General features: G+C 52.1%; 1 long non-coding RNA gene across 1 annotated transcript; it reads right to left on the reverse strand.

Moving 5' to 3' along the window:
• Nucleotides 1-874: 874 nt before the first annotated feature.
• On the reverse strand, nt 875-15,724 carry LOC135913485 (uncharacterized). Its single transcript, XR_010568037.1, has 3 exons — nt 15,585-15,724; nt 7,540-7,746; nt 875-1,174 (listed from the first exon to the last, which is right to left on the reverse strand). It is a non-coding gene; the product is annotated as an uncharacterized lncRNA (long non-coding RNA).
• Between the last annotated feature and the right edge of the window lie 5,207 nt (nt 15,725-20,931).

A 20,931-nucleotide genomic window follows, 5' to 3' on the forward strand; every position in this document is an offset into this window, starting at 1 on the left:
CGGTCGTCCGACCGATGCGACAGTCGCACGAGAATATTCAGCAAGTTGATCGCGCACGCTGGCTCCGCGTCAGAGCATACGTCATGGCTTTTTACGAACACGTGACCACTTTGTTTACAATCCCGTTTGTCCCGTCTCGTTGCTCTCTGGAACCGAAACTTCGACTGGTCGCTACAAGAAAGACTGCAAATAATTACCTGTCGCGCTCTGAAGTAAATGAAGTTTCGTGCCGTGATTACTGGGTCAATAACTACTTGTTAAAGCAGAAAAACCACGTGGATTTTTTTTGTGTGTGTGTGTGTCATTACTCCTTTAAAAACAGCAGGGGCTTGAGGGCGTTATGACAGGTTTATGTTTGAGACAATATAGTATTTATTAAATAGTTGCCTGCGGCATTTTAAACGCAGTTCCAATCCTTCAAGGGAAATAATTGAAGCGGCTGATATCTCCACAATAAATGAAATTCGATAACTGACTCGTGACTAAAAATCTCTACCGAAGTATTTAACGGACTCTTTTATACGGCACATGTTTAGTTTAAGAGTGGTTGCCGGCGCTTTTGAAAAGCATATTCTTATTGATCTAATACTAAGGGTGGCACCAGTTTCCAGATACCCGCCGTGAAAGTTGCACTATGACTGCTGTGTCGCTCTTGCTCTTGCTTTAACACCGTTTGCTGCATTTATGCACAGTAGTATACCGGTACGTGACGGTACACGTATACGACCGCGAAACACATTGTAATCATCTCAGTAGTTGTACACCGTCTTTGCGATTGTCGTTAGTAAGGGTACAGGACAGGAGAGACTTCGGCACGTCGTGAAATCACCTCTTCTCAGTTAACGACAGCGTTTCAGCATAGACGTCACGCGAGTAGACAATCAAAACCACATTTATTGATAAATAATCGAAGTAGAAGAACAAAATTGACGCATTACGAAAGCAAAAGCGTTAACATAAACGTCCTGGCCACGCACGCGTACTCTTTCTAGAGAAAGAGTAGTGCACGTGACCTCGTTCGGCAACACTGGACCGCTGGAGGTGAAACAGCCGCAGCAAGCGATGCACCCGGCGAACTGCGCGCTGCTCGTGGTGCTGCTGCTGCGTGCGATTCTCCGGCATTGGGCAGCCACCGCAGAGTCGCCGAAGGCCAGCACGCCGGCAGGTCGGGACACTGCGAGGGTCAAGTATTAACCAGCCATCCCCGTGGGTCTTACATTCAGTTTTTAAAAAAAATGTGTAGAAAGAAGTGTTCGTTGGATTAAAATCTCGCTCGAGGACGGCGACGAGTGTCGAAGTGCACAGGTCAATTGCAAAGAAATTGGGCCGAGCAAAGTCGCCGATTTTTCCGCATGCAGGTAACCGGACATGCGCGCATGGTCGTTAACGAGCAACATGCCGTTCTAGCGTTTGGCGACGACTCTCCCTCACCCGCCGTTGTTACTTAGTCTCTATGGTATTGGTCTGCTGAGCACCAGGTCGCGGGGCCGAAACCGCACGAAGGCGCTCGTGCCACTGCTCCCGCGTTCCTAGTCGTCATTAATTATTTCATTAATTATTTCAAAACAAGAAGACGTAACCAATTTTTCAGCTGATCGCACCGAAGCTGTTCAAGGCTAGTTCACCCAGAATCGTGTCCATGTGTAGACTGAAAAATCTCCATACGCTGCCCGATCCCGAAGGTAGTGCAGTGCCGCGCCGACCCGTGGCGTAGTTGTAGTTCGCCATTAGGTGGCCCACAAACACAACCTCGCTGGTCATCCTTCTTCACAGAGTGGAAGGACTCTGAGCCTTTGCTGTTGTTGTTGATGATGGTTTCAACACAAATGGAGTCGAAGCTGTTCCTAACACTCATTGGCCTTTGAGGTATGACGACAGTTGAGAATAGCGCACTTTAACTATACTCGCTTTAGCACATGACATATAGCAAAATATTATATTTAGGGGTATATGTAGTTATTTTTTTGTTCTTATGCGGCAAGGGTCTAGTTTTGTGTAGTTCACTAAACTTATGCGTTCAGCTATCTCGCACGTAGTTCGGACACAATGCATCAGGTGGAAATTCGAAGTTTTCTAGGAAGTTCGCAAAAAGAGCGAATAAGTTACCAATAAATGGATCGCCTGCAGAATACTCATAGTGTAAATTTACTTGTAATTCACCCTTACGAAACCGTCGGAACAAAACTCCCGCAACGCATTCGCGGCACGTTGGCCGTCAGAGATTAGAACGCTTACGGATGCGTACACACGACCATTTTACCCTTGGCTGTAATAACTGCATGCTTAAATGATTTGAGGGCCCCGGCGAGCACATCATCAAACGGGAAGGAAAAGTTTTGCCAGTACATCTAGTCAGACGGTGCAACCACAACAGAGCACAGCCGTTTTCAGAGAATTCTTCCTGGTATTGGATTTAATCATGATGCAGTCCGTTACTAAGTCTTTTTTTTTAATATTAGATTCGGACATTTTGCGAGGCAAATCTACGAAATTATTATAAGTCAGACCGTAGTGAGTGTACTTCGCAGTGAATTTCGACCCGGTGGGGTTCTTCAACGCGCACCCAAGTCACGGTATGCGTGGCCGTTGTTGCATTGCGCCCCCCTTCGGAAAGCGACCGCCTCGGCAAGGATCGAAATGGCGACCTCGGACTGAGCGGTGCAACCCCTTAGCCACTGGACAACCACTGCGGGAAATTATTATTTTTATTTCATACATAGCGCAAGCCTCCACATGTAGGTGGTTAAAGGACATGGGACAATATATCATATACGTAGTTAAACAGTACAGTAAGAGGTTGTGACGGTCCTGGGCCAGCCCTTAAAGCGAACAACAATAAAGGAGCAGAAAATGAACAACTAAAGGTACATCGAAACCAATTCACGCTCAGTATTCGCTGACAATACTCGCCGATTCAGTACTCGCTGACGACTACTCTGCGCCACGAACCGAAGGCTATGGGTGTTGAGTTTTTTGCTTGTGTATTCGTATGCGGCGGAGTCCCGGTGATCGAGTGTGGCACAGGCTTCGGCTTTGATTTTTACCGACGTTAAAAGACTCATTCATTTCATTTCTGGCAGATACCATCATCTCGGCATGAATTTTAGAAGCTAATCGATGTTTATACAGTCTGTATCTATCGATTTCTGAACAGGCAGCAAAGCAGCCTGTACACTGAGCCGCGAAGTGGCCGTATCATGTCGAACTCGCAACTGACGCCGCCGTCGACGGTTGTTATTTCCAGACGGGTTGAGCTGGTTTCCGCGTGTGCGATGTAAAAACGTGTTTTGTTTGCCTCAACTGTATTTCGTTGTTCATGTTGGTCATCAGCCTCTCCAGCTGAGCTCAGAGGGCGGAATAATTGAATTCTGGAGGGTTTACGTGGAAAAACCTCTATTTGATTATGAGGCATGCCATAGCGGAAGACACTCCACATTAATTTTGACCATCTGGGAATCAATTGACAGGCGGGACACCAAGCGACCAACACACACCAGAAGACGCGGCCGCCATTTTGTGTTTGCCATTTTGATTTTGACGGACGCCCACATGGGCTCTGTTCAGAGTATGTGAGAGCTAAACAGGGAACACTAACAAAAACCCATAAAATATCAGTCGCTTACTGTTGACTTTTACGCACTGTTCTAATTTATGTGCTTTGAAAAAACAAGACGGTGTGTTTCTTTAGCATAAGGAAGCGTCAACAGTAATGCCGGACTTCTTCCTGCAGTCGTGCAAAAGTCACGATTTGGTTCCGTAGCCTTCGCTTTCGCGGCAAAAGTAGCTGCCCATGAAGCTAAGGCTGCTAATATTATTTTTTTTCTTATCGTGGTGTCCGGTGTTTACTGAATGGAAGAAACATATGTAAAAAAGGCGTATATTGTTGACTAAGCAAGCAGGCACTTCTTTGATTTAAGGTTTCTTTGTCGAACGGTGAGAATGACTTATACAGACTCGCTGTAACCCGGCGTGGTTGCTTAGTGGCTATGGTAATGCGCTGTAAAGCACGAGGTCGCGGGAACGAATCCCGAACATGGCGGGTGCATTTAGATGGATGCGAAATGCGACAAAACCCGTACAGTTAGGCTTAGGTCCACGCTAAAGACCACCAGGAGGTGAAAATTATTCAGGAGTCGTCAACATAATAAGATCGTGGTACTGCCCTGTAAAACGCCGTAATTAAGAAAAAAAGACATGCTGAAGATTCTCTAATCAAAGGCACCAAATTCTAAAAATAAAATTCAACGTTTGAAATGTCATTCAATTTTTTGTCCATAACTCCCTAGAAGAAATAGACCGTTTCATCGGGCGAGGAGGATAGGGCGCCCGGGGAGCCTTTCCTCCTCTCTGCCTTGGGCGATCCGGCGCGGCGCTGCTTGAAAGTAATGCTGTCGCGTGCTGCGGAACGATTTCGTGATGTTTTAGATCTTACTTTGTGAAATTTACGCCATGTTCGTTCATATAAGGGCGTCAGGGAAGCCTTTCGGTGCATCGGTAACTACTGTAGGCAGCAATGTCAAATATGTGGGGGAGCAGCAATGGCAAATATGTCTTGGGGGCGCAAAAATGTGACGCGCAAAATCAGCCGCGGTGTGCGCGTATGTGCTGTTTACTATTTTGCTAATATCGATTTTAATTCAACAAAGAAAACCGGCGTCTCTGTATTACCAACAATAAATTGTAAATCAGCTCACTGTCTGATCGATTGGCGTAGGGAGTAAAACATATAATATAAGAGCACATGTTCGTGCATGCACGGCCAACCTAAGGCAACTACGAAACATCTGAGCGGCAGGCGTTATCAAATATTTGTGATACACTGGCATCGTTCTCACGCATATCAAGTCTAGTATGCTTGAAATTACTATATGTCTATGCTAGCCTTTCTGCATGAGGCCCATGGCGCTGCTCAACACAGCGATCACTGCAGTTGGTGAGCCAGCACGATACATATATAAGCTGTGTGCTTCGGCATTGCCTTCTTGGCCTGCATACAGCCATGATATATGAGAGGGCTCGCATAAAAAGATTGCGATGGCTATTTTTGAGCGCAACATTTCCGTAATACGTGTGAGTGCGTCGTAGAGAACTGAACGAACAAAACCGAAAAAAGAAATTCGGTTATCATTCTCTTTAAAAAGCAAGAGAAAACGGGCTAATGCCGCACAACGTTTATAAATATATAACCGCTGATGCCGTGTGCTTGGACCACGCGCTATATAGAACAAATGTATCTGTAATCCAGCACCTACTACTACTCAGGACGCTCGCGCAGTTCGTAAACGGTCGCTTTGCTGGACAAGCTTAATTCAGACTGTAAGGTATGCTCCTATTACTCGCCAAATGTATTTTATTCATGGGTGGAAACCTCATGCATCCAACCAAGTAGTGACACACTGTAACCTGCAGCGAACAGTTTGAACGCTTGTCAAAGTATAGCAGTACAGCTCCTATCGTAGCTAGAACGGTACCCACGCTGTTAAGATCGTCGCGTATGTTTCATGGCTCCTAAACCGCAGCTTAGAAATAGAGGATAATACTGAAATAAGGTCACATTAGTGAATGGAACATTCAGAAATACACAATTGAACTCCGACGCTGATTGTAGGCTCAAATATGCACGCACATATCGCGCAGCGTGTTCCATCCACCTCAACGCCAGCAGAAGTTCCGGCCATGACGCCTTAACCACTTCAGCACGTCTCACAGAACCGTTTACCACGTAGAAAACGCACCTCATACTAAATAGACCGCACGACCATGAAAAAAAACGCCAGAACCTGCCATGCAACGCCAAATAAAAAAATAAAAAAATAAAATAAAAAACGCCAAATACCTGCCATGCAAAAGACCGCTTTCACCATAGGCGGCGCCACTGCGTTCACAATATGGCGGCGCCTACGAAAAAACGGTCTATAGCCGAGGTGCAGCTCACCGCGCAATTCGAGCGCCTCTCTACCACCAAGACGGGCTGCAGTATACTAACGTCCCTGGGTTACAACCCTCAAGCTCCCAGCCGGCAACCGTGCGTGATCACAGATGAGGCGCGGGCCCACATTTACGCGAACCCCATCCCGAAGAACACGCACCCAGAGTACAACCAAGAACGGCGGCAGGCGCGGGCCAAGGCTCTCACCGAACAACACGCCCAAGACCCGCACGCCCGGTACGTAGACGCAGCGGAATACAAGCGGGAAGGCTTTGCGGCTGTGGTCGTTGCGGCGGCTACCGGCGCCAAGACAACGGCAGCGAGCGTGCGGTGCACGAACGCCACAGACGCTGAGGAGGTTGCCATCGCCCTGGCGATCACCGAGGCCGAGTGTCACACCGTGCTCAGCGACTCGAGTAATGCCGTGCGCAACTTTGCCAAGTGGCGAATAAGCGCGCCGGCGGCCGCCATCATCGGCAAGCTCCAACTTCAAGACCGCGGCAGCACCGTCCGTTTAAAGTGGTTCCCGGCGCACGCCGGCGAGTGTGCATCCTCACCGAACCACAGCGAGACGGCCCATTCGGCGGCGCAAGCGCTTACTTTCTGTGCCCACGAGAGTGACCGTTCCGTGGTGTGGTGATTCGAAAGCAAGGACAGATTGACGAGTTATGCCGAAGTAACCAAGTGTTACCGCTTAGCTCGACGGACAATGCCGCCTCCCCACCCGGCACTCAGTCGGGACGAGGCCGTATGGCTAAGGCAAATACAGACCGCGTCACTCCTCGCCCCCGCAATGCTGCACGTGCTTCACCCAGGGCTCTATCCGAGTGAGCCGTGCGGTGTTTGTGCAGCGGGTCCGGCGGACCAATGGCACATCATGTGGGACTGTGCCAGGTTCCCGACGGCAGCTACCTCCAGGACTTACCCGTCCGAACTTCAAGCTGCACTGCAGTCTGAAGACAAGGACTCACAACTATGGGCCGTCAAGCAGGCCCGGGGTGCGCTCGAAAAGCACAAGCCTCATGACCCACTACAAACGGGCCAAAATGGGGTAGTGCAGAGCAGGATATAAGCCCGTGTCGACGCTTGGCCAGCGTCACGACGCGTTAAACGGTCGATTGCCGGCACTTTATTAAAGTTATCCCTATGCTATCCTATCCTAGGTCGACAAGGGGTCTCTTATGGTACACTCACTGGGTCCTACGGAGCTCCAAGTCGATTTACAGCAATTCAGAGCCGTCTCGTGATTGGAGCCGTAGAATTAGTGCCCTAGCAAACGTGTTAGCTGGTGCCACAAACGTCAGAGTAGCCCTGTGATGGAGGTTCCCTATGATCTCGGTCGCGCTGTCAGGTTGAAGGCATACAGCACCGCCTCCTAACACTCTCTGCTGGGTCACGGAGCTCTGAATAGGCCAGGCGAATGTGTTCAGAGCGCCTGGTTTCGATCAGGTGAATGCAAACTGAATCCCGAGAGCACCACAAAGTGATCACTCCCCGGTCAATTCAATGTAGATATACCACGTGACGCACTGTACTATCGGTGCCTATGAAATCATATTGACGGCAGCACAGCTATTAACACTGATGGCGAATGAAGACAGACCACTTGCCAACGCTCGGCAGGTGCTGGGACTTGCGTACCGGACCCAGAAGCACGTTAGGAGGCTGGAGTGGCCACCTGCTGCTCCTGCTGATCTCAAAGTGCAGCCCGAAATGGCGTCATCGCGGCACTTGCGCTGGAAGACGTGGCCAGGACACCTGCTGCAGTCCTTCTGGCGCCCGGGCAGCGGGAGCGAAAGCTGGTCGGTCGAAGCCCGCTGCGTAGCCGCGCCACCATAAAGTCGACGTCTATATATGACCAGTTATGCACAGACATAAGGAAACAGCCAATTACATAAAATTATTTTGTCGTTCATATAAATTATTCAGTTTGCTACCAGGGGCGTAATATGGCAAAGATATTCCAAACTCTTCTATTCCAATTCTGAAATCGGCCTTCCGCGATTGCTCAAAAACTTTTTTGGACCAACCCCCTTCACCTGTCTGTCACGCGACATCACGAAAACCGCGATAGCTCCCCATCTGATATGACGTGTACACACCGATTATGCATGATTTGACCAAACAAAAGAAAAATTTTAATTCCCTAACCGACGGCTTTTCGCCATTAACACTCGGCTATTGGTCAAAAGCTATCGGGTTGTATCGTATTTACCTGCCTTTCTCGCGGCATCGCGAAACCGCAAATAGTCACTGTGTCAAAGTGACATGTACAGGTTAAAGGTGCATTAAAATGCCAAACGAAACTAACTTTTTTTTCTGAACAGCCGCAGGCTGCCCCGTTCTCAAAAGAATAAAAGATGGCTGCCACCGATCCTACAGGCACTGGCTTCTCGCACCTGCTGGAAAACATGGGTTTATTCGCGTATAATAATCTTCTTGCGTAGCCCTCTAACCTTTTTGACCACTTTCGGCACGTTTACGACCACGCTGTTCCAACTCTTCTTTGGTGCGGTTTCGTTTTCGCGGCATTCTTAACCTTCCGTAGCACGACGCCGACATTTTCGACCAGCCACCGCAAGCAAAGTAAGGGAAAGTGGACCAATCGCAGACGCCGAGACCACCCTCTTCATCTGGTTATTTTTTCAGTGCTGTGGCTCGGCCCCATCGCAGCGCTGTCCACTTGAGCGTGCTCCTCGCCGCCTTGCAGCCAATTACAAGTAAACACTTCAGCGTACGCAGCAGTTCGCCTCGGACAGCCGACCGAGAAGGTCACGTTTTGAGCTCCGTCCGCGTTTCATTTTATTTTCGCTTTTTAGTTATTTCCTTTTATAAGTTATTTATTCCAGTTAATTACGCAGTTCGATCCACTTCCCGCGGTATGTAGCGCCGTTCTAGCGCACCCTTAATGGGTGACCCAGCAGCGGAAGAGGATTTGTTCTTCGCGCCCAGCAACACTCCTGGCCGCTCGAGGAACATGGAATTCCTCTTCACCGCAACCCCGCGGCTCATGCCAGAGCCCCGGCTCCCCAAGGATGATGGCCCGTCAACGCGGCTTACGACCATCAAGCGCAAGCGAGCGGCGCCCATCAAGAAGCGAGGCACAAACCGTGTAGGGCGACATCCTCGCACCGGCACAGCCACCTCCCCCGCCACTCGCAAAACGAAGCGCCGCAAGACGGCTCTTCCTACTGAAGCGGCATCTCCCCCTGCGGACCTGCCACGTGCACATTCCAACCCAAGCACGTCACCCGCTGGCGAGCTCGCAAAGCTCCAAGGCCTTCTGAAGACCCCCCTCCGCTCCTCCCCACTTCGAGAGCAGCCGGGGGTTTCAGAGAATGTCACGGTCAGCGGAGGAAGCCTCCCAGAAAGCGAGGCGACGTCATCGTCGTCCCCCTCCTCCTCGTCGTCTCCCTCCTCCTCAACTGACAGCCGGGACTACATTTCCTCCTCCCCAGAGCAGTCGCCTCCTACACAGCCCCCCTCCCTGGAGGCAAGTGTGGCCATCAATGACTTGGAGGGCGAGAGATCAAGAGAGGAGGACCCCGCTCCCTCGGGGAACAGCCGGCCAAGCTGTGTACTCGGCCCCCTCCTTCCCCTGACAGAGGACACCTTCCCTTCCCTTCCTCCTCCCGGCCCACCGCCAGCCCCTCACCGGGTGCCGCATACAATCCCACCGCTGGCGAAGACGAGCGAGGGAGAAAAACCGGCCCCGGCGACCCCCTCTCCCAAGGCGCAGCCGAGCATGCCAGCTGCAGCGAGGGCAACGACGGGTGCCACGCCCCCCTCCCGAAAGCGAAACCGCCGACGCGGCCGCCGCCGTACTTCGCGAGCAGAGGCCGCCCTCGCGCCCATCCGGGAGCCCTGCGACACCGTGCTGTTTCGCCCCGTGGGCCAGCGGAACTTTCGTTCATTATCGAAAGAGGCCATCGCGGCACAACTCTCGAAGGTGGCTGGCGCGCACCGCGTCCGCGTCAACTTTCGGCTGAATGTTGTAGCCGTTGATGCGCTGCCGGACTCATCACTGGCACCCCTTCTAGCGGTGGCGGACATCTGCGATGTCCCTGTGCGTGCTGCAGCAGCCCCAAGGGATTCGTGCACCGGTGTCCTTTTCGGCGTCGACACGTCCCTCGACCCGGACACTGTGCGCACGAACATTGACTCTGCGGTGCCCGTTCTCGGCTGCTATCGCGCGGGGCCCAACTTCGTCGTGCGCTTCTCGGGCAGCACACCACCTCAGGAGATTGCGCTGTTCAAGATGCGTCGGGCCGTCAACCCAAGGCGGCCCCGCCCCACGCAGTGTCGCCTGTGTGGAGCCTTCGGCCATGTCAGCGAGGCCTGCGTGTCGGCGCGCCGCTGCCTGAGGTGTGGTGGCAGCCATGCGATGGCTGACTGCACTGCCAGGAGTGCGAAGTGCCTCCACTGTGGCGGCCGACACAGCGCGACCGAGCCTCGCTGCTCTCACTGGCAGCGGGAACGCCGCATTGCCGAGACGGTCGCGTCGTCGATCGAGCCGATCACGCGCCACCAGGCTGCCGCCATCGTCCGTGACGCCGAGAAGACAGCGCCGCGAGGCCCTCAACCCCTCGCCGCCCCTCGAGCTTCATCGCGCGTCGACGACAGCCGCACGTTCGCCGATGTCGCGAATGGCCGTCCGGCGAGGCCGCCTGTCGCAGGCAACACGTCGACCCCCTCGCCGGCGGTCACTGTGGCTCCCACTGACCCGCGCGACGCAGTGATTGCGCTCCTCGCTGCCGCACTGAAGTGCGCCACGGAACTTTTGCCGCACGACTCGCCTGCTCGTACGCTGTGTGCCGCTGCTCTCGCCGCCCATGGGGCACTGACCCACCATGGCAGTTAGAGCTCAGGGTGTTCCTCGGCCGCGCATTTTGCAGTGGAACTGCAATTCCCTGCGCTGCCGGCACTCGGAGCTCGTCGAGCATCTTCCTCTGTGCGACTACGATGTCCTCGCCTTCCAGGAGACGTATGTGCGTGCAGAGGAGGTCTCGCTGCCTGGTTACGTTGGCTACAGCAGTGCCAGTGAGTGCGCTTTCGCACACTGTACTTCTGCGCCTTGCCACGACAGCGCCCATCCGCAGACGCGCCCCCGTGTTGCGCTGTACATCCGCGCCACCCTCCCGCACGTCCTCATCGACACAAGCCATCTGTGCAGTGCTGTGGTAGAGTGCGTGGCCGCTACCGTGCGCGTCTGCGGCGCCGACACCTCTGTGGCATCTGTCTACATGCGCCCAGGTGGCGGTCGCAGCGGCCGCCCGCAGAACGATTTCACCTACCTCACGCGCCTCATTCCCTCGCTTTCGGCAGACTGTGTCGTCTGTGGGGACTTTAACGCTCACCACCGTAGCTGGGGAGGTGGTCACAGTGATCTCCGAGGTAAAGCGCTCCTTGCCACCGCGTCAACGCTGGGCCTGTCCATCCTAAACAGCGGGAGGCCCACGTTTGTGCGCCGCGGCGTACAAACCTCGTCGATCGATCTGGCACTTGTCTCGGAGCGCTGCTCATATTTCTGGCAACGCGCACCGGACACTGCCGGATCGGATCACTTTCCTATCACCCTATCGCCCACCTCCCACAGCCGCGGAGTTGTTCGCGTGTGCGTTGTGGTTAGGTGGTCGCTTTTCCGCGATTTGTGTGACGAGTGGTCGCGCGACGCCGATTTTTTCGCGCACATAGCGGACTCAGCTAGGCGCGCGTCGACGAGTGTTGTTGTGCCGGCCGGCACTCCCTGCCCGGACATAAAGTTGTTGAACATTCGCGCCGCCCGCCGCCGTGCCCAGCGCCGCGCCATCCGCACGAGTGCCGCGTCTGACTGGACCATATATAACAGACTGGACGCTGTGTGCCGACGGCATGCCAGGCAGCTGCGCCGCCGCAGCTGGGCTAGACTTTGCGCGTCGCTTGCTGACCCGCAAAACCAACACCGTGGCTGGCGCATCATGCGCTCTATGGTGAATCCGAGGACTCCACGATGGCCAGTTCTCGGCATCGCTGTTGCCCGCGGCATCACCGAGATGGCGCTCGCCGAACTGCTAGCAGACTCCTTCGCTGCCGCCAACGCCTCAACAGCACCCGGCGTCCCTGCGGCTGCATTGCGGGCGCTCTATACGGCTGTGTTCGTGGGAGGGGGAGATCGCGCGCATACCGCGCGGGCGATTGACAGCCTGTGCAGCGACGACTTCACCTTCCACGAGCAGCAGCGCGTCCTGCACCGCAGGCGACGCCGCACCGCCCCCGGAGCAGACGGCATCACACACCAGATGCTTCGCAACCTCGACGACGCCCAGCGGCAGCACCTCCTAGACGCCTACAATGCCGTCTTCCGTGAGGGCTCCCTGCCGGAGTCGTGGCGCTCTGCTGTCGTGGTGCCGGTGCTGAAGCGCGGAAAACCCTCACGCGAGCTCGCCTCATACAGGCCGGTCTCGCTCACATCTGTGCCGGGAAAGACCATGGAGGCGATGGCACTACACCGACTCCAGTGGATTGCGCAAGCCCGCGACGCCCTCCCGCCAGAACAGTGCGGTTTCCGAGCACAGCGCTCCACTGCAGACTGCCTCGCTATTGTGGTCGGCACGCTGGAACAAGCCAGGCGCGCCGGAGAGGCCGCGTTCCTCCTCCTCCTCGATGTACGCAGCGCTTTCGACACTCTCCCGCACGAATCTGTCATCTGTGCTGTGCGTGCGCTCGGTGTTGCGGGCAACCTGCTTGCCTACGTCCAGGCTTTCCTGGCCGACAGGAAGTTCGCCGTCCGCGTCGGCAGGGCCACCAGCTCGCCTCGGCCAGTGACCACCGGTGTGCCTCAGGGTAGTGTGTTGAGCCCATTTCTGTTTAACCTCACCCTCGCTCCCATCATCGAGTGCATACCGAAAGCTGGCCGATTCCCTGTGCGTGCTGTTGTGTACGCGGACGACGTCGCACTCTACGTCCGGGGGCCGACGTCCGCCATCACCGAGATGCGACGCGGACTACAGGAAGCTTTGGATTCGGTCGCTGGCTTCCTCCGTGCCATCGGCCTAGAGCTATCAGCGACCAAGAGTGAGGCGATAATGGTGCACCCTCGCGCTGCCGCACGCCGCCACACCGGCCGTGTGCTCATCGATGGTGTGCCACTAAGCTGGGAACCGACGGTGTCCTACCTCGGTCTAACCATCGACCATCGCCTCACCTGGGTCGCGGAAGTGAAACGCCTACGCGCCGCCTCTCTCCGTGTGGAACGTGCGGTTCGCCGCCTCCTCGCGCGCGGGCAAGGCTGCGCCCCTTCCTTCGCCGTCCGTGTTTATGGAGCGATGGCGCTATCGCGGGTGTTCTACGCTCTGCCGCTCTGTGATGTGCGCGACTCCCTGTGGCGCGCCGTTGACCGCGACCATCGCAGGGTGCTTCGTGTGTGCCACGGCCTCCCCCGCGTGTCGAGAGTGGCAGAGACGCTCGCCGAAACTGGCGCCTGGCCCCCCTCACTGACGGCCGATCTCCGCGCGCTCGGCCACATCGAGCGCCTCACTAGAGCCCCCGGCACGAGCCCCATCCTGTCGCTCATACGGGATCTCCCTGCGTCACGAGTGGGCAAGATGCTCCAGCTGTTCACGAACATTGTGGCTGATCCGCCGGCTCCACCACCAGACTGGCCGCCACCGAGTCTCGCCGTGCCCCTGGACGTGTGTCTCGAACTGCCAGGCGTCCGCTCCAAGCAACGCACGCCTCTCTGCGCCATCGTGCAGGAGGCTGCAGCGAGGATAGAGGACGACCTGGCAGGGAGAGCGCACCTGTACACGGATGGCTCGGTACTCGAGGACGGCTCTGCGGCTGCTGCTTGCTTCGCCCCGAGCCTCGCCATCGAGTCCCAGTGCCGCCTGCCCTGCCGAGCCACCTCCACCACCGCTGAGCTCGTGGGATTACACCTGGCTGCGGACGCGCTCGAGCAATCGCCGCACATCGCTCGCGCGGCGATCCTAACAGACTCGAGGCCCGCACTGCAGCAGCTTCTCCTCGAGGAGCGCGCCCCACTGCTCGCCCAGCGTGTTGCCTGCAGATTCCATGCCTTGCAGCAGCGGGGACTGGATCTGCGGCTGCAGTGGGTGCCATCACACGTTGGCGTCGCCGGGAATGAGGCCGTCGACGAGCTTGCGCGACGCGCACACGTTGTCAACACGCCGATCACACGGCGGGTCAGCTCGTTCGACGCCGCGCGCCACAGCATCCGCCGAGAGCTCGCCCTACGCCACCCCGACGACCGGGTTGCGCGGGGACGCCCGCCACGCCATCTCCCGGAGGCCGGCTTCACTAGACGCGAGCGCGCCTTCCTCCTCGCCCTGCGGACCGGTTCCGTCTGGCCCGCCGAGAGGAGGCATCGCCTCCAAGGAGCCCCCTCCCCTCTCTGCCGGGACTGCGGCGCGACCGAAACGTTGGAACATTTACTGTGTGAGTGTCCGACTTTTTCGAACGCGCGCGCGGCCCTCGCAAAAGTCTACCGTACGCACAAACTTCCCTGTGCCACGGTGGACAATCTGCTGCACCCCTCTGGCTGCATCTCGAGCCAGAAGCGCCTCTTCCGAGCGATTCTGGTGTTCGCCGAGGACATCGCCCTGGCCGATCGCCTCTGAGCCCCCTCCCCGCGCTTACGGTGTTTCGACCGCTGCTGCTGCTTCCCTCTCCCTTTAACCACTCTTTTCTACCCCATCCCCCCAGTGCAGTGCGGTTGAGGTGTCCTCATCTGAGAGACAGTTACTGCACTGCACTTTAACCCAATTATTTCCTTCCCAAACAAGAACCTCTCTCTCTCAGCGTACGCAATGTTATTCATTTTGAAAGCAAAGAAAAGTCACCTCCTAGTAACTAGGAGAGTGATTGGGCTGTTCAGGCAACGCTGCAGGTCACCGCGTGATGCTTGCCTCGGCGGTTAAGCAACCTTGACGTAAGACAGTTGGAATAAAAACATATTGGAATAGTTTTACGGTATAGGGCCCCAGGTCATTTTTTTTTGCCGTGGGTTGGGCGGGATTTACGTGTCGGAAATATAATGCAATGATGAGTCGCACTGCACTGGCAGTGATTTTACCACCGGGTGTTATTTACCGTGCTCCGAATGCATCTTCCACCAGCGTGTTTGATGCCGCCCCCGATAGGAATTTCCCCCCACCCCTTATCTCCCGCCTATTAGCTAACACATGACCTCGAGCTCCCATGAGTGCTGATAACCTCCTCAAATATTAGTTTCTACTATTATTCAGTCTTTATTAAAAACGTAGAAGCAAGGTCACTGCTTGGACAAAAAATCTGTACAAAAGATGGATGCAAGGCTGCACACATAGGCAATACTCTGATTATACGTTTCTTCTTCTTCAATATCTGTAAAACTGGATAAATGGCTGCCATAGACACGTACTTAGAATTACCTACGCTAAGACTAAATTTAGGATTAAAATGAATAAACAAAATTACATCAGAAACCGTTCCATCCTTCCGGATGAATATTGTGAGGAGGTTTTATATCCAAACCATTAAAGGGCAGGAATTCAGCATGGCGCATGTGAGACTCAATATGAAGCTATCGTGTGACGCACCATGCTACCTCTGCCAATCAACTCAACTTGACGGCAGGGCAGCTACATACACCTGTGGCCAATGAATAAGCATCACTTGCCATGACTCTGCAGGAGCGCAGCCTTTCGTGCCGGAACCAGAAGCACGGTAGCACATTGGAGTTGCCAGGTAGTGCTGCATGCGGGTCCCAGAGTGCAGCGCGACGTGGCGTCATGGTGGCACTTGCGCTGGAAGACGTGGCCAGGAGGCCTGCTGCAGTCCTTGCGGTGCCAACGCAGCGGGAGGGAAAACTGGCTGGTCGATGCCCGCTGCGTAGCCCCGCCGTCACCACGTCGGTAGCAGAGTGAGACTGGACGGCGGACGTCATCAGTGCGCCGTTGACGCCTTGCGTGAGGGTGCCTTCGCATCCAGGAACCCGTGAAGGAAGGGGCCACCGTGTCCTAGATGCTCGCTCGGTTGGCTGGTTACTCTCGTGCAGCGTCTCGTGCAGCATCGAACGCAGATGGGCGCTTCGTCTTTTACTCGCTCGTGGTCCTCGCAAGCACGCGATGCGCATCGCTTTGGATAGTTTTATGAATACGAGCAGGGAATGCTTTTATTGCCACGAACATCCTCACAGAGGTACGATAGTTGTACACACACTGAACTTGTGGAAACGTGGCACTTTCGCGGACTCAATCTATATATGGCGGCCGGCTTTTCGGAACGAGGTTCACATCGTTAGGTGTGCGGGCCGCTGCAGAGGGAACAGCATTTTAGAACTACGATTCATTCATCGACAGTGGTGGTGGCGTTTTTTGTCATTCAATTGACAAGCTTTTCTGCTTGGGTGTAATTCGAATGGAAGCAAAAAAATTTAATCTGTAAAAAAAATGATAATCAAGAAGAAAGCCAGAAATTACGGAGGCGATGGACAGGGAACACAATAGGTGGCAGAATTCAATGATTGTCCCCGCCTCCGATGCCGATGTAATACGACCATGCGCAAGAGGTTTCGGTAATCGGAAAATGATGTCGCTGCCGTTTCAGAAAGGCAATGCTACTTACAGTGTAGATTAATATTCATTTAAAAATATGTACTAATGCATCTCAAGTGCACTGCTTTCTTGCTTTACTTGCTTCGAATTATCCTAAACATGGGAGGCAGAAAACCAAACAACGAAAAAATACGGCGGAACCAATTTATTTATTTATTCATTCATTTCTTTATTGCATTTATTTTGATACTACGCGTTTAAGGCTAGATGCGCTGGGTGTTTTATACAAAATGCACAGGAAGAGACTACGGCAGAGCGGGGTGAGCGCGAACACCACCAACAACAGCCGCCTTTTTCGTCTTCTGCTGGTGCCCGCTTTTCTTGCTACAATCACTCCCCGCGGAAAAAGGATCCAACCTGGCGACCTATGGAACCCGCAGCACTCGCGGGTCGTAGTTCGGCGTCAGCTGGTCGACATCAACCGATTCGCGTCCGCGACGCCATTGGTCCGCAGATGGCTGAATATGCTCATTGACGTAGTTGACTGGGGACGCCTGTCGTGGAATCAGATAAGGGCCGTCATACTTTGAGCTGAACTGCGCAGAAAGGCCAGGAGTAGAGGAAGGAACGCGGGGCCATGCCAGCGATCCAGCTGAATACGAAGGAAAAGTCAAGCTCGCGTCAGGGCCATGTTTCTGGCTGGCATGATTTTCCGCGGTAAGTGGGCGAGCGATCTGACGACACTATTCGGCATGGTTGGCGGCTTCGGATATAGTCGTAGATTCGAAAGCATCGAGGCGATGCAAAATAATTTTGTCCATAAACGGGGACCGTCTTGTCTTGGCTTGACTCGTATCGTAAACAGTGGCGCATACCCACTATGGGGGATTTGCCAAGAAGCAGGTGGTTTTTCGTATTTGTTTATTTATTTATTTATTTACATTGCCCCTAAGGGCCCCCACGCGAGGGTATTACATAGAGGCGGGGGGGGGGGGTACAAACATGATATATACACAAGAAATAAAACTACATGAAATAAGAATACAGACAAGGAAAATAAAATAAATAGATATGAACACGGGTTATATGAACTTAGTCATGAAAACACAAGAACATTTCATATAATATGTTAATATGTGCATATAACTATAAGTAATAACTAATCTGCTACCACAAACCGTTTTCTTGCAACAAGGTTCGGAATGATGGTAAACTTTAGTAGCTACGGTAAACTAGTAAACTGGTCAAACTTCAGTAGCTATGCGTGATGGTAGGTTATTCCATTCTATTATTCTGCGAGGAATAAATGATTATGCGTAGAGCGATGAGCGGCACATTATGCGTTTTACTTTGTTAGCGTGGTCACGGCGCGGGAAAACTGCAGGGGGGGGGGGGGTGAAAAGAAGTCATCGTGAGGCGTGGAATGGGAATAAAGTTTATGAAATAAGGTTAGGCGAGCAAACTGGCGTTGACGTGATAGTGATTCCAACTCGCCACGTTGTTTCATCGAGGTGACGCTGGTGAAGCGTGAATAATCGGAAAAGGTGAAGCGAACAGTACAGTTTTCCAGATATTCAATGTTGTAGATTATGTATGCTTGATCGGGATCCCCTACGGCAGAAGCATATTCAAAGTTTGGGCGGATCAGCGGGATATCAGCAAGTTTTTTTAAGTGTGAAGGTGCGTGCTTGAGGTTACGCTTAAGAAGACCGAGTGCTCGGTTAGCTGATGCTAAGACGGTGTTAATATGGTAATACCAAGTTAAGTAAGACTGAAGATGAAGGCCAAGATGCTTGTAAGTTGGCGCAAGTTCTACTCTAGCATTATTGAGAAAGTAGATGGCAGGAAGTCGAGTGGAATGGTTAGCAAACGACATTAGCTTGGTTTTAGACGCACTTAAAGACATTAACCACGAGGAGCACCAAGCGGTCACCGCATCAAGGTCAGCTTGTAAGTAAAGTCGGGTAGCGTCATTACTAATATTACGATATATAACGCAATCTTCAGCGAATAATATAATTCCAGATGAGACATATTTGAGTAGGTCAATAATAAAAATTAAGAAACGTAGGGGAGCGAGTATGCTGCCTTGAGGGACTGCACATGTCAAAGGAACAGAAGAAGAGTTACAGCCATTAGCACACGTGAATTGTTGTCTGTTGGAGAGGAAATCTTTAACCCATGCAAGAACGTTTGGGTGAATATTTAAGTGTGTTGATTTGATTAGAAGCCTGGGAGGAGGAACGCGATCAAATGCTTTAGAGAAGTCAAGAAATACTGCGTCAACTTGGAATCGTTCTCTAAATGCGGAAAATATATCGTTAGTAAATCCGGCGAGGTGAGTGTTGCATGAACAACCCCTGCGAAAACCGTGCTTGTACTTGAAGATGATATTATGGTCTTCTAGGTAGTTGATGACTTGTGTATGTATGACGTGCTCGAGAAGTTTACATATGTTGCTAGTTAATGATATAGGACGATGGTTGGGGGGGACAGGGCGGTCACCCGATTTAAATATTGATATCACACTGGATATTCGCCAGTCATGAGGAATAATGCCAAATGATAATAACTCGGAAAACAGGCCTGAAAACACTTGAAAAATGTTTAAAGAAGCGTTTTAAGTACCTTATTATTGAAACGAAGGTGATCAGAGCTAGTAGTAGTTTTGAGGTTATTCAACAGGGCAAGAATACCAGATTCACTGGTGACAATTTCCGGCATGGAAATTTTAGGCAATGACTCTAGTATTGGCGAAGAAGTTGTATCTTCATTGGTGAACACTGATGAAAATGCATGGTTCAGAAGCTGCGAACGCTCAGTTTCAGTGACTGGTTTTCCGTCAGCAATATTTATTACTATATCAGGATAGGAACTTGGATTGATAATGTGCCATAATTTATGAGAATTATAGGTTAACGTAGTAGACAAGTCGTGATTGAAGCAATTACGACGGGATGTTCTAAGGAGGGACTCATACTCTTTATCCCAATTCTTGTACATGTTCCATGATGAGAGGAGACTTGTGGTCATTGATTGGCGGTACAAACGTTTTTTCTTATTATTAAGACGACGAAGGCGAAGTGTGAAGCAAGTTGAATTTTTATGATACCTATCAACAAGGTGTTACAAGGTGGTGTTGAACGACAGCCAGTTTAGTTCAATTGCGCGTGATGAATGCTGAGCAAGGAAATTCTCAGAGGTGTGTAGTTCCGAGTTAATCACATCAATATTCGCGTTATTGTAGCTATGAACTCGCTTAAGGGTAGTTTTCAGTAAATGAATGGGTGATGCACCCGGTGATAATGTCGTGATCGGATAAACCATTTAAATGCAGTATATCATAAAGAACACCCGGGGTATCTGTTAGGACAAGATCAAGGATATTTGCCGTGGTAGCGGAGCGACGGGTAGGACTAATAACAAGTTTGGCAAAAGAAAATCTAAACAGGAATGAACAAAGGTGGGGGCTTCTTTATCACTGGAATTAACACAGAGAATGGCCCGTTCAATGCTTGAAAATTTAAAATCGCCAAAAAACGAGGAAAATAGAGTTAGGAAAACGCAGATGTAAGTCGCTGAGTACTCGATGGAATTCACACGAGAATCCATCAGACTTATCGGGAGGCCGGTAGAAAGCACTAATAATAACATCAGTAACTCCCAAGTTACACCATATCAATACACATTCGAGAGAAGTATCAACAGCGAGGGAAACAGCAGAGAATTGTTTCTTTGAGGCTATAAGAACACCTCCTCCTGTTATATTTTTTCTGTCCCACCGTAAAAAGCAAAATTCAGATTCCCTCAGAAGAATGTAATCACCCGGAACGGTATCGTCCAGCTAAGTTCGAGTCAATACTAGAAGTCAAGCGCACCTAGAATCTACAAGCGAGGAAATTGCAAAAGTTATGGAAAGTGCACTTCTAATGTTTGCGAACAGGAAGTTGGTATCATTCTATAAATTAGGACACACATTAGGCAAAGATGATGTAGTCTCTGGAGACGACTTATCAGTCGGCACATGTCATACTGGTGTGGGAAGACGAACTGGCACAGCACGGCTACCCACCACATCCCACACACAGGTATCTTTATATATATGCAGCTTGTCGAACGTTAGGCTCACACTGTCACCTTGCTTTTTACTTGATCGAGAGAACTGCAGAAGTTTCCGGCGTTTAACACGAACGGCTTGGGAATAGTCGCGTCCTTTGCTGAAACCTGTGTCCCTCAGCTTGCTGCCTTTACTTAAGATAGCCTCAAGTTCTTTATCGCTGAAGAACTTAGCTATAATGGGGCGTTTTTTCACAGTCGAAAAATGGCACAAACGGTGTGTCCTAGCAATCCAAGTTGCAGTGAAACCAAGCTTATCACGGCAGAACTCATGCACAAGTTGCTCTGAACTTGTCCAGCTTTCGGATTCGTTAGTATCGGTTACACCATAAAACAAAACATTTGATCTACGCG

The sequence above is a fragment of the Dermacentor albipictus genome, unplaced genomic scaffold (assembly GCF_038994185.2).
Source record: "Dermacentor albipictus isolate Rhodes 1998 colony unplaced genomic scaffold, USDA_Dalb.pri_finalv2 scaffold_14, whole genome shotgun sequence".
In the NCBI taxonomy this organism is placed as follows: domain Eukaryota; kingdom Metazoa; phylum Arthropoda; class Arachnida; order Ixodida; family Ixodidae; genus Dermacentor; species Dermacentor albipictus.